The sequence below is a fragment of the Syngnathoides biaculeatus genome, chromosome 20, assembly GCF_019802595.1.
Source record: "Syngnathoides biaculeatus isolate LvHL_M chromosome 20, ASM1980259v1, whole genome shotgun sequence".
Classification (NCBI taxonomy): domain Eukaryota; kingdom Metazoa; phylum Chordata; class Actinopteri; order Syngnathiformes; family Syngnathidae; genus Syngnathoides; species Syngnathoides biaculeatus.
This window is the reverse complement of record NC_084659.1, coordinates 4,570,677-4,581,605: the sequence shown is the minus strand read 5'-3', so window position 1 is coordinate 4,581,605 and position 10,929 is coordinate 4,570,677. Positions and strand designations below refer to the sequence as shown.

The window sequence follows — 10,929 nt, the reverse complement described above, 5'->3', positions numbered from 1 at the left end:
ATGATGGAGATAATCGCATATCTCATTAATCATTTGGCTGGCACCCAAAACAAGGATCGTTTGCCTTCAACCAACACAGGAATGTTCAATGACCACTTTGCTTGCTCCAAGGGCCACCTTGAGCAAATGAGCAACTTGTGTTATTGCAGCATACTGAGCAACTACACATGGCATAGCTGGGCTTGTCCAGGAGTTGAAACCAGGACCTCTCAAACCCAAAGTGAGAATCATACCTCTTGATCAACGAGCCACATCAGTCACCGTCCCTGTAAAGTTTCGTGGCCCTGGATGATTGAGTCACCTGCCATCCACCAAACTGTGCCGATAGCACTCCTCATGTCCGGCAATCACCCTGAAAGCATATCCCTCTTTGTCATTCCTTCCTCTGAGATGCCTGTGGTTCTTGGTATTCCCTAGCTTCAAATTCACAAGCCCACAATCGACTCTACTCATTGAACTACAAGTGGATGGAGTCCTCGCTGTCGCTGCCACTGCTTGCTTTCTGCTGTGAGAGCCTCCAAAGACGCTCCCCCTGCTGCTGACCCAGTAGACCTCTCTCCAGTTCCACAAGAATATCGTGACCTCTCACCAGTATTCAGTGAGGATTTAGCAATCACTCTCATGAGTACGCTCACTGCGGAGTATGTCGTTCCTCTGTGAAACGAATCACTCATCGTACTCATACTTGGCAGATCACAACCAAACGAATCAGTCTTCAGTTCCTTAGTAGACCAGTTCACGAACAAATCACTCTGTTCACTTAAGTCCCTCCTATTCAGGACATTAATGAGGATTGATGCCATTATCCAAAGTTGAAAAACACATTCCACAAGTTTCCATCATGGCACATCTCAATAAATGATAATGATGTCAAAAGTTTCATTTCAATTCAAAAAGTGAAACTCATCGAGACTCACCATTTTTTTGATACATGTATAATTTTGATAATTATATCTTACAGCAAATGACAACTCCAAATGCACCACTTCTAGAAATAAAAATGTAACAACGTATTAAGAAACGTAAAATAGATATATTTTTATATCTAAATTTATCCAATAATTTCCCCTCTGAAAAAATTATTTCCAAGTGATTAATTAATATATGTGTGACACCTGAAATCAAGTGAGTTTTCTACTACCATATTCATTTTTTTTTAGCTGTTTCTGATTACCACAACTTTGGAAAGAGTTAGAATATTAATAGAATATTTTCAAACAATATTATACTATGGGAGCATTCGACTCAACATGTCCAATGTGACCAGCACCTCATCTACAACAGCGGAGACCGTCTATTCCCGGGAAACAAGGGCAATGGTCTCCTCGTTAGTATAGTGGACAGTATTTCTGCCTGTCACGTGGAAGACCGGGGTTCGATTCCCTAAAGGGGAGATAGTTGATGTTATCCTTTGGTTTTCATGGGGCTCTTCTTCATGGCAAACAATCCGAGCAGCTTTGTTTCCCAACAAGGACCTCACGCAACTCCAGTTTGACACAACTGAAATTGTTGCTCGTGTCCTGTCAGTCAGAAGCACCACCAAACTTCTTCTCTTGCTGGAATTGCATTTGGTAACTACAGTGGCCTGAAAGTGCCAAATGTAAACAAAACACAAATATACAAGTAATTCATTGCCATCAGAGTATGAATTCAAATTTCTAATGTCATTTTTCAACATTGAAATCCAACCCACAAATATCAATCTATCCATTTTCTTAGCCGCTGAGCCTCACCAGAGTTGTAGTATTATTGCTGGAGCCAATCTGTGCAATCTTCAAGGAGGAGGCAGCGTAGATCCTCAACTGGTTGCGAGCCAATCGCAGGGCAGATGGAAACAGACGACAGTCAAGAGCCATTTCGAGTCTCCAATTGTGTTTTTGGGATGTGGGAGGAAACAGCAGTGCCCTGAGAAAACCCACCCAGTCACAGGGACAACATGCAAACTCGACACGGGTCAGGATTTGAACCCTGATCCTCAGAACTGTGAGACCAACGCTCTCCAGGTACCCCACCGTGCTGCCCTTATTTGATCCATATAAAATGTTGGGCTAATTGTAGTAATATTTCAGAGGTTAAAGCCGCCAAGAGTAAAGAATGCATAAATGTTGGTGTTAATTGTTGACAGTTTTTGGGTTCATGCATGAGGCCTGCAAGGAAGTGCACACGCCCACTGTGGTTTTACACACAAGTTAATAGATTTTTCCACATATTAAATAAGTGATTGAAATAATTTTTGGGTACGAGCTGTTGTTCCTGTGGTGCAGTGACAGATGACAGCAATGTATGATATAAAGCAAACTTGAACAAACCCATTTGGAAACTCAAGCAAGCTGTATTGTTCTTTTAATTTCCAGAAAATTTCTTGAAAAAAAAAGTGATTCAAATATGGACCCATACTTGGACCTAAAATTATGTTTTTTGTCAAATAGTTTAGTGATGTCAACATCAAATAAGCAAATGAATGATTGAGTAGTAGTGTATTTGTGATCTTTAATAAATGACACTTGTTAAAACAGTGAATTTGACTCAATTTGCTTGTACCGTATATCAAAGACATTTTCCCCATTAAAAATGATGATGTCGCACTCTCATCACCCATGAAGAGATGATGAAAGATCTAAACTCACACGTCACACTCACAACAAGCGATGGAAATTATCTTTGCGGGAAATCTTTTACCTGGAAAACCAAATGGCACAAGAGAAATGTTTTCCCTGTTCAGTTTGTGGTCAGATTCTCTCCTCCATATTGTCCTGATCAACACGATAGGGGGTGTGTGGCTCACACACACACACAAATGCACACACGCACAAAAGCACACAAACACAGACACACACACAGGTACACAAAAGTTTCAGTTTTCATGTGAAAATATTTACCCAGGTCTGTGCTCACTCTGATTCAAATATTGATGTTTCTAGAACTGGTATGGGTGCTACAGTGGATCAGGTGGCAAGCCCTGGCCTCACAGTTCTGAGGTCCTGGGTTCAATCCTGGACCTCCCTGTGTTGAATTGGCTCCACCACTCCCTGTGACCCTTGTGAGGATAAGCAGCAAAGAAAATGGATGGATGGATGGAGGAAAAGAGAGTCACATCCAGGAAGAAGAAGAAGTCATCAGGTCTTCATCAGGAAAAAGAAAACTCATCTTTATTTTCATGAACCTGCAAGCATGTACACAACATTTGTTGTCTGCATTTTACTCATCACAGTAAACACACACACTTGTTCGTGGAACACACTGGAGCAACTGGGGAGCAGTTCAGGGTATCTGTGTCTTGCTCATGAACACAACAGCAGTGAGTTTGGGTGGGGTCTTCAGCCTACTGTTGTTTTCCCCATGGTGACAGTTCAGCTAAACCATTGGTCCAGGCCCATTAATTTGGGTCGATGTAGAAAGTTGAAATCACCAAAAACAAGTGTTAGGATAAAAGAAAAAAAATAATTGATGAAAAGCCAGACATCTACCCACATGCCGAGTTTCATGTTTTCTTTCTCTCTTTCTTGGTCCTCTTGCACTCGAGAACGTCTGGGTGCTCACCTCACCTCTTCGGGCCCCCACCTCACATCTCAAGTCCCATCCTGCAGACCTCAACCGCCACCATCAGGTTGGGAATGAAGTATAATAATTTTGTTTAATATTTCACCTCTCACAGAAACCATATTAAAATCAAAAATTTATCTTCCTCCCCCAACTTTTTTCCAATTTCATCCATTTTTGAAAAAGCTCGAGCAAGCCACGAGAGCGGCGCGAAAAAAATCAAGAAATGTGGGTTGCGTCCTCCTGGTCTTGTAGAATCCTTCGAAAATGAGTGTCAAGTATTAACTTTTGTGGCTCGTTGGTCTAGGAGTATGATTCTCGCTTTGGGTGCGAGAGGTCCAGGGTTCAAATCCCGGACGAGCCCCTATTAGAGTTTTTCCTTGACAATAGTCACATGACATACCATGTGTCAAAAAGGTTAATACTTTCCAGTCAATCACAAGGCAGTTGTGCTTGATTGCCACGGCGTGCCGAGAAAAAAAAACCTATCAGTTGTACTTTTTTTTTTTTAACTTTAGCTCACCGCGCATGTGCAAACAACGACAGTACAGGAAAACACGCTGTCAGCGAGTCCCGCCCGATTTTCAGCCCTCGCTTAAGAAATCTTCTCAAACGTGAGTATGGATGCTGCCATAAAGAATGCAAAAGCGGATCACTTTCATACGGAATGTGAGGCGGACGTTTTTTTCACGATGTCATTGTTGAAGTGCGTATGCCTCATCTGTCAGTGAAGTGAATTGTGGAACGGCATCTTCGAAATGTTTATGGAAAATACGACACTGACATTCCGCCGAAAAGCAAGCTGAGAATTAGGAAAGTGAACAAACTCAAATCCAAATTGGCTGCACAGCAGTCACTTTTCACACAATATAGTTGAACAGTGAAGGCCGCCACCATCATTTCCAGGTCACATCACACATAAAAGAGAGTTAGTTGACTCGTTGTTCCAATCTTTGAAACATAAGGTGGGAATATTATCTTCAATAGAATCTCTGTTGCTGTAAATGAGTGCAGTGACACGGCGCTGTGAAGGCATGGCTGACGTGTGGAAGGACTTCAGAGATTGTGTATTTCTCACTGCAAAAAGGTGAAGCAGACAAAACCTTTCTCAGCTTATGGAAATTTGGGAAAAAGGGGTTTTATGGGACTTGAAAACTGGACTTCTCAAGGTCACAGGTAATCGAGAAGCATATCTAAAGAACAAGGCCCACATAAATGAAAAAGATGATCACTTGTCATACTAGCCACTGTGTGATGACGGCAAAGGATTCCTGGCTGTTGACACTTCCAAAGAGAGCTTGTTGGGAATTTCAACACCGGGACCTCTTTCAGTCCTTCTCTCCTCGGGAAGTGTTCCCCAAGAACAACAAGCAACACAGAAGAGCATTCATACTTCATAACTCATCAACAACAATGAAGGACATAACCACATAACTCAATGATCATTTGGCTGCCACCCTAAACAAGAATGAACTCTGACTTGCTTCACCTTGAGAAAGACAGCAAAATAAAATTTTGCAGCATACTGAGCCACTACAGACAGCTTAGAAGGGCTCGTCCAGGAGTCGAACCCGGGACCTCTCGCACCCGAAACGAGAATCATACCTCTAGACCAACGAACCCCACCGGTGTAGGGCCAGGTCATCTCCTCTGTCACCCACCAAAAACTGCTGATCCCGCTCTTCATCTCCGGCTATCACCGTGAAACAACAACACCTTTGTCACTCCTTCCCCTGAGGTTCTTGGGATTCCCGTGGTGACAGCGGACGAAACCATTGGCCCACGGCCATCAATTTCAGTCAGTGCATAAAGCTGAAATCAAAACAACTTTCGCACAATTAGTTTTAAGATAAGAAAAACAAAACCATTGATGAAAAACCCTGACAAACAGCTGCTTGCATTCTCAGTTTGCTTTTCTTCTTTCTCTCTGTTTTCTGGTCCTCTCAGGCCCGTCCACCTCAACCTCGGAATAAGTGTTAATCTTTTTGTTTATTATGATTATTGTTGTTATTATTAGCACCAGCAGGAGGCATTGAGGTCACTTGGGGTTATTGAGGGCCTGGGTGTCTATTATCTGAGATGGTTATCCTCACGAAGGGCGCATGAGCCTCTCTCAGGTAATGTCAGGCAGGAGGCAGGGTACATGCTGAACCGTTTGCCAGCCAATCGCAGCTTGTAGGATCCTCTATTGTTCAAATGTTGGCATGTAATACACTGCTGTGTGTTTTTCTGGCACTTATTACACTACTGGTCGTGTCCTTCACTGTTTCTGTGTCGGCTCTTTAAATGAATTGCAACCAGTCGAAAGTAAAAGCTCAAGATCTGAGGGTCCTGAGTTATGGCAGTCTGCTCGCGTTGTTGTGATTGCACCTCATGTTGTGCCCTATGATAGAAAGGTTTTGTTAATGGGCTTTTGTTGTTCTTTCATCTGTCGTATTCACCGCTTTGGATTTTTAGGCCTTTTGATGGAGTTGCATCCAGGCAATGGGTCTTAAGACATGAAGCTAAAATATCTCAGTTGGGAGGGAGTTAGACTGAAGATCTAAACGGCCCTGCTTCGAACCCTGGTTTCAGCATGGGGGCTTCATACTCTGAAAAGGAGCCCGGGAACACCCTGAAGTGGTTGCTTGCCAATCGCAGGGCACATGGAGACAAACAGTCACAATCACACCTCGAGGAAACATTAATGTTGCATGATTTGGGAATATGGGAGGGACCTGGAGTGCCAGGAAAGAAAAACCTACACATGCACGGGAAGAAAATGCAAACTCCAAACAGCCGAGCCTGGGATTGAACCCTGGTCCTCAGAAATGTGAGGCCAACGCTTTACAGCAGTGCCCACCGTGCCACCCAATTCATACATATGTCTGAATTTCCATACTTTTTAAATTTTGTTACAAACATTATTGTAGTCACAGGACAGTTATTGCAGCGTTAATATTTAATTGAAGAATATACTCATGACTCTAATTGTTCATAAATTAGAGTTTCAATGTTTATTTATGAAATAAAACAATGTGATAATCTGGGGAGTGACATGAACGTTGCTTTTCATCACTATCCAAAAGCGGTTGGAATGGAATTCTGGATGAAATACTGATGAATATTTTTAGGAATGCAGTAAAATGTTGAGATGATTCACTTGATTATGATAATGCAGATAAAACATTTCAGTTTCACTGGTGCTGGCTCAGCATCCTGCAGGGTTTCAGCCTTGTTGCCATAGTGACAGATTTAGAAAGACAACCTTGCCAGCTTTCAACAACTGTGATTGTATAGTGGTTAGTACTCTGTGTTGTGGCCGCAGCGACTCCGGGTCACGGCAGGGAAGAAGCTAATTTTTTTAGTCCTTATGGTTGATATTTGCATGAATCCCTTTAGAATTACAAAAATAAATGAACTAAAGACAATTATGGAAGTAATTAATTGCCATCACAGTACGAATTCGAAATTGTAGCATGGAATTTTTTTCACACTGAAATCCAATGTAAAAAAAACGTGTGTATGTGATTTATTTGTGTGATACAGGCAAATAAGTATTTGAACACCTGTATCAGCTAGAATTCTGACTCTCAAAGACCTGTTCGGCCGCCTTTAAAAGTCCACCTCGTCATGTCGTTTGGTGCATAATGACATATTTCATGATTCAATTGATGCATCTCTGCTATGTAATTACTTTAAAATGGAAGATGCGGTTGATAAAGGAGTTCTCGAGGTATCAAGAAAAAATATATCTATTTGTGATCTAACCTTCAAAGAAGACATTTCAGGTGAACATACCGAAAACATCATTCTGAACTCGCTTTGATACCACGTGCAAAAAACACAACAGAGCTAGCCAGGAGTTGAACCTAGAATCTTCTGATCCGTAGTCAGACGCGTTATCCATTGCGCCACTAGCCCTTCACAAAACTGCCCCTTCTGCAGGCCCATCTATACAATTTTCACTGTCCCACGCCCGCCAAATAACATCATCGAAAAAGGCGACTGAGGGGTTGATACCTGCTGTGACCTGGAATTGAACAAGGATTGCGTGGCAACAAAGCAGACAACTAACCACTACGCGATCACAGCTTTGTGGAAACTGCCATGAAAGTTGGACGTATAAAGCTGTTGGCTGCAGTGAGAATGCTTCATGATCCAGGACTGTCCCAATCGAGGGAATGCCAAGTCAGATTGTCTACTTGTGAGGATGCGGTGATTTCATTGGCACGGGCCAAGTTCGTCTCCGGGTCGTGACAGGCAAATTCTTCAACTTGTTTCGCCAAGTGATGATCAAGATTGACAATTTTATAGATTAACCTGTCCTATTGAAAAAAACATCGACTTCAGTATTATATATGGATACTCTATGCCAAGTGTCTCTAACGTTGTACCTTCATTTATTATCACCTTCTAAATGTTTAACGGTATCGGACAAACGCTGGGTGTCGTGCTATAAGACGTATTTTTGTTTCGTCTCAATGGACTTAGCATTGAACAATGCTTTGTGTGACTGGCAATATGGTGACGTGAACAAAAGTCACATGTTTTTATGACGGCGTGAAAGTGGACAAGAGATATGACATGAGTCAGAGGGCTTAGAGTATAGCGCATTAGTTTCCATAGTGAAGTGGTTATCATGTTTGCATCACATGCAAAAGGTACCCGGTTTGAGACCGGGTGAGTACAGGCAGTGTTTTGTTGCTTGCTCGTAAGAGATCTGTTGTTGGAAGGAAGAAAAGAAGGAGGGAACACACAACAAAATGAGGAAGGAAGGGAACAGGAAATGATGAAGAGAGGAAAAACAGGGAAGGAAGAAAGGAAAGACATAAGGAAGGAAGCAAAGAATGAATTGATGAAGAAAAACAAGGATAAAATGATGGGAAAAAGGTTGGAAGGAAGGAGGAAAAAACACTGGAACAAGGAGGGAGGAAGGAAGAAAGAAAAAAACAGGATGGATGGAGTAGGAAGGAAGGAAGGATGGGGCAAACAAGGTAAGTGCTGCACTGGAAACTACCATGTTGTTTGACTGCAAAAAAAAAAAAAAAAAAGAAACAAGTGTTCAGGTCTGACTTTCATTGGAAATTTAAGTTCAAGTGAAAAACAGAACTCAAAACAACACTAGAGGAATTAGTGTTGAGACACAAAAACAAAATCTTTTTATTTCGGCTTGTCCAGTGATGGGTCGCCACAACGTGTCATCTTTCTCTATTTAAGCCCATCTCATACATCTCCCGTTCTAACCCCAAATGCCTTCCAGTCTTCCCTCACAACATCCCATCAACCTTTTCTTTGGTCTTCCTCTCACTCTTTTGCCTGGCAGCTCCATCCTAAGCACCCTTCTACCAACATACTCACTCCCTCGCCTCTGAACATGTCCAAAACATCAAAATCTGCTCGCTCTCTCTCACCTGGTCTCCAAAACATCCAACTTTGGCTGTCCCTCTAATGAGCTCATTTCTAATCGTATCCATTCTACTCACTCCAAGCGAGAACCTCAGCATCTTCATTTCTGCTACCTCAAGTTCTGCTTCCTTTCGTTTCTTCAGGGCCACCGTCTCTAATCCGTACGTCATGGCCGGCCTCACCACTGTTTTATAAATTTTGCCCTTCATCCTGACGGATACTCTTCTGTCACATAGACACCAGACACCTTCTGCCCCACTTGGACCCATTTTCTTCACTTCCTTACCACAGTCTCCATTGCTCTGTATTGTTGACCCCAAGTATTTGAAGTCATCCACCTTCGCTATCTCTTCTCCCTGGAGCTTCACTCTTCCTCCTCTGCCCCTCTCATTCACGCACATATATTCAGTTTTACTTCGGCTAATCTTCATTCCTCTCCTTTCCAGTGCGTACCTCCTCTTCCCATCAACTCCATGATAAAATAATTTAAACACTGCACCTAAACGTCGAGCCTTACTCTCATTCCACTTGCTCTCTTGGATGCACAATATATAAACCCTTCTCCTAATCATCATGTCAAACTAACCCTGAGCTTTTCCTGTCATGAGCGAAAAACAGTGAAACATAACCGTAGGGAACCACGAATATGCGACAAGCCAGTGTAGGTTTTGTGCCTTCCCCTTCCTCATTGAAGAAGGATAAGGGAAGAAGCAGTCCTGAGGAGTAGGAAAAAATAAATGGTAATGGGCTTAAGAGGTAACTTTGATCGAACTTACCTCCCGTCCCTCCTGCTAAATGAACATTGCTCCGTTGCAGGTTTTGTAGGAAGCCCGAGCCACGAACTAACTGTTGGGAGAATTCGTATGATGAAGCTCATATATGTTTGGCACAGTTTAAGGCCCACCCCACCTCACGGACGATGGCCCTTCTCCTGCGCAACCCTCTGCATTTAGAACGGCGTGGGAAAGGAAGAACAGGTAGAACAATAATTTGGACTCCCCAACGGGATGCAGATAATAAAACAGGAAGCAATCAAATAAACCAATGTCAGCCTACCTACTCATGTTAAAGTTAAGGTCAAATGAAAGCAATCACAAATAAAAAGAGCACATAAGTACAAAATCACATACTACCTGTGTTAAAAATATAAAGGGTATTGCGACGGCGAAAGGAGAAGTGGTATGGAGGGGATGGGGCGTTCAAATCACAATGGCCATCACTGTAGTCAAGGTTGAATCGACGATTGATGTTTGGTCCTCGTTGTATAAGTTATGAAGTTAACTCACGTCGACGTTTCTTCAACATCCACAATTGATCACAAACGCATATTGTTGTTAACCAGCTAAGGTAAGGAATACGAGGCTGATTAAGCAAGTTTTTGTTGGGGTTTCCACTCGCCCAACTTCTTTCAACCGTTCAAACGGGATAATAAGGTTTAAATGGGGTTTTAGTGGTTTTAGCGTTTAACAGTGGTTTGATGGGAGAATTGAGTCGGCGTTTGGAAAACCGTTCCAGCTAATTGGGGTGACTCAAATCCAGACCAAAAACTCAACGGGTAGGATACGAAGCGCCGTTAAACACAAAAAAATAAATATAAACATAAATATTAGTGGCAAAAACCTGCCTGGACACTCAGTTTGCTTTTCCTTTCCTTTTCTCTTGGTTTCCTGGTCCTCTGCACTTGAAGAGTCTGGCTGCAGACTCAAACCCTCTTAGACACCCCCCCCTCCCCCCACCTCACATCTCAAGTCCCATCCTGCAGACCCCCAACTCCCATCATCAGCCAGGGAACAATTTGAAAATTGTGTCCATTTCTGTTTCAGTTGTTTAAAAATTTAGTGGAATATTTATGAGATAATCTTTAATTTCCAGTTTCAGCATTAAAGCCATTCATGTACACCAACTGCACACTTCATTTACACACTCCTTTCATTCCTGTTGAAGTGTTTCTTTATATTAATAAATCAACGACCGACTTACAAAGGGAAGAAGGGAGAGGAT

At 42.4% G+C, this 10,929-nt stretch overlaps 2 non-coding genes across 2 annotated transcripts; one reads left to right on the top strand and one right to left on the bottom strand.

Annotated features, from left to right (window-relative positions):
* Positions 1-3,832: 3,832 nt before the first annotated feature.
* trnap-ugg (transfer RNA proline (anticodon UGG)) lies at positions 3,833-3,904 on the top strand. Its single transcript has one exon. It is a non-coding gene; the product is annotated as a tRNA-Pro (tRNA).
* A 3,466-nt stretch (positions 3,905-7,370) lies between these two features.
* On the bottom strand, positions 7,371-7,443 carry trnar-acg (transfer RNA arginine (anticodon ACG)). Its single transcript has one exon. It is a non-coding gene; the product is annotated as a tRNA-Arg (tRNA).
* Positions 7,444-10,929: the final 3,486 nt, after the last annotated feature.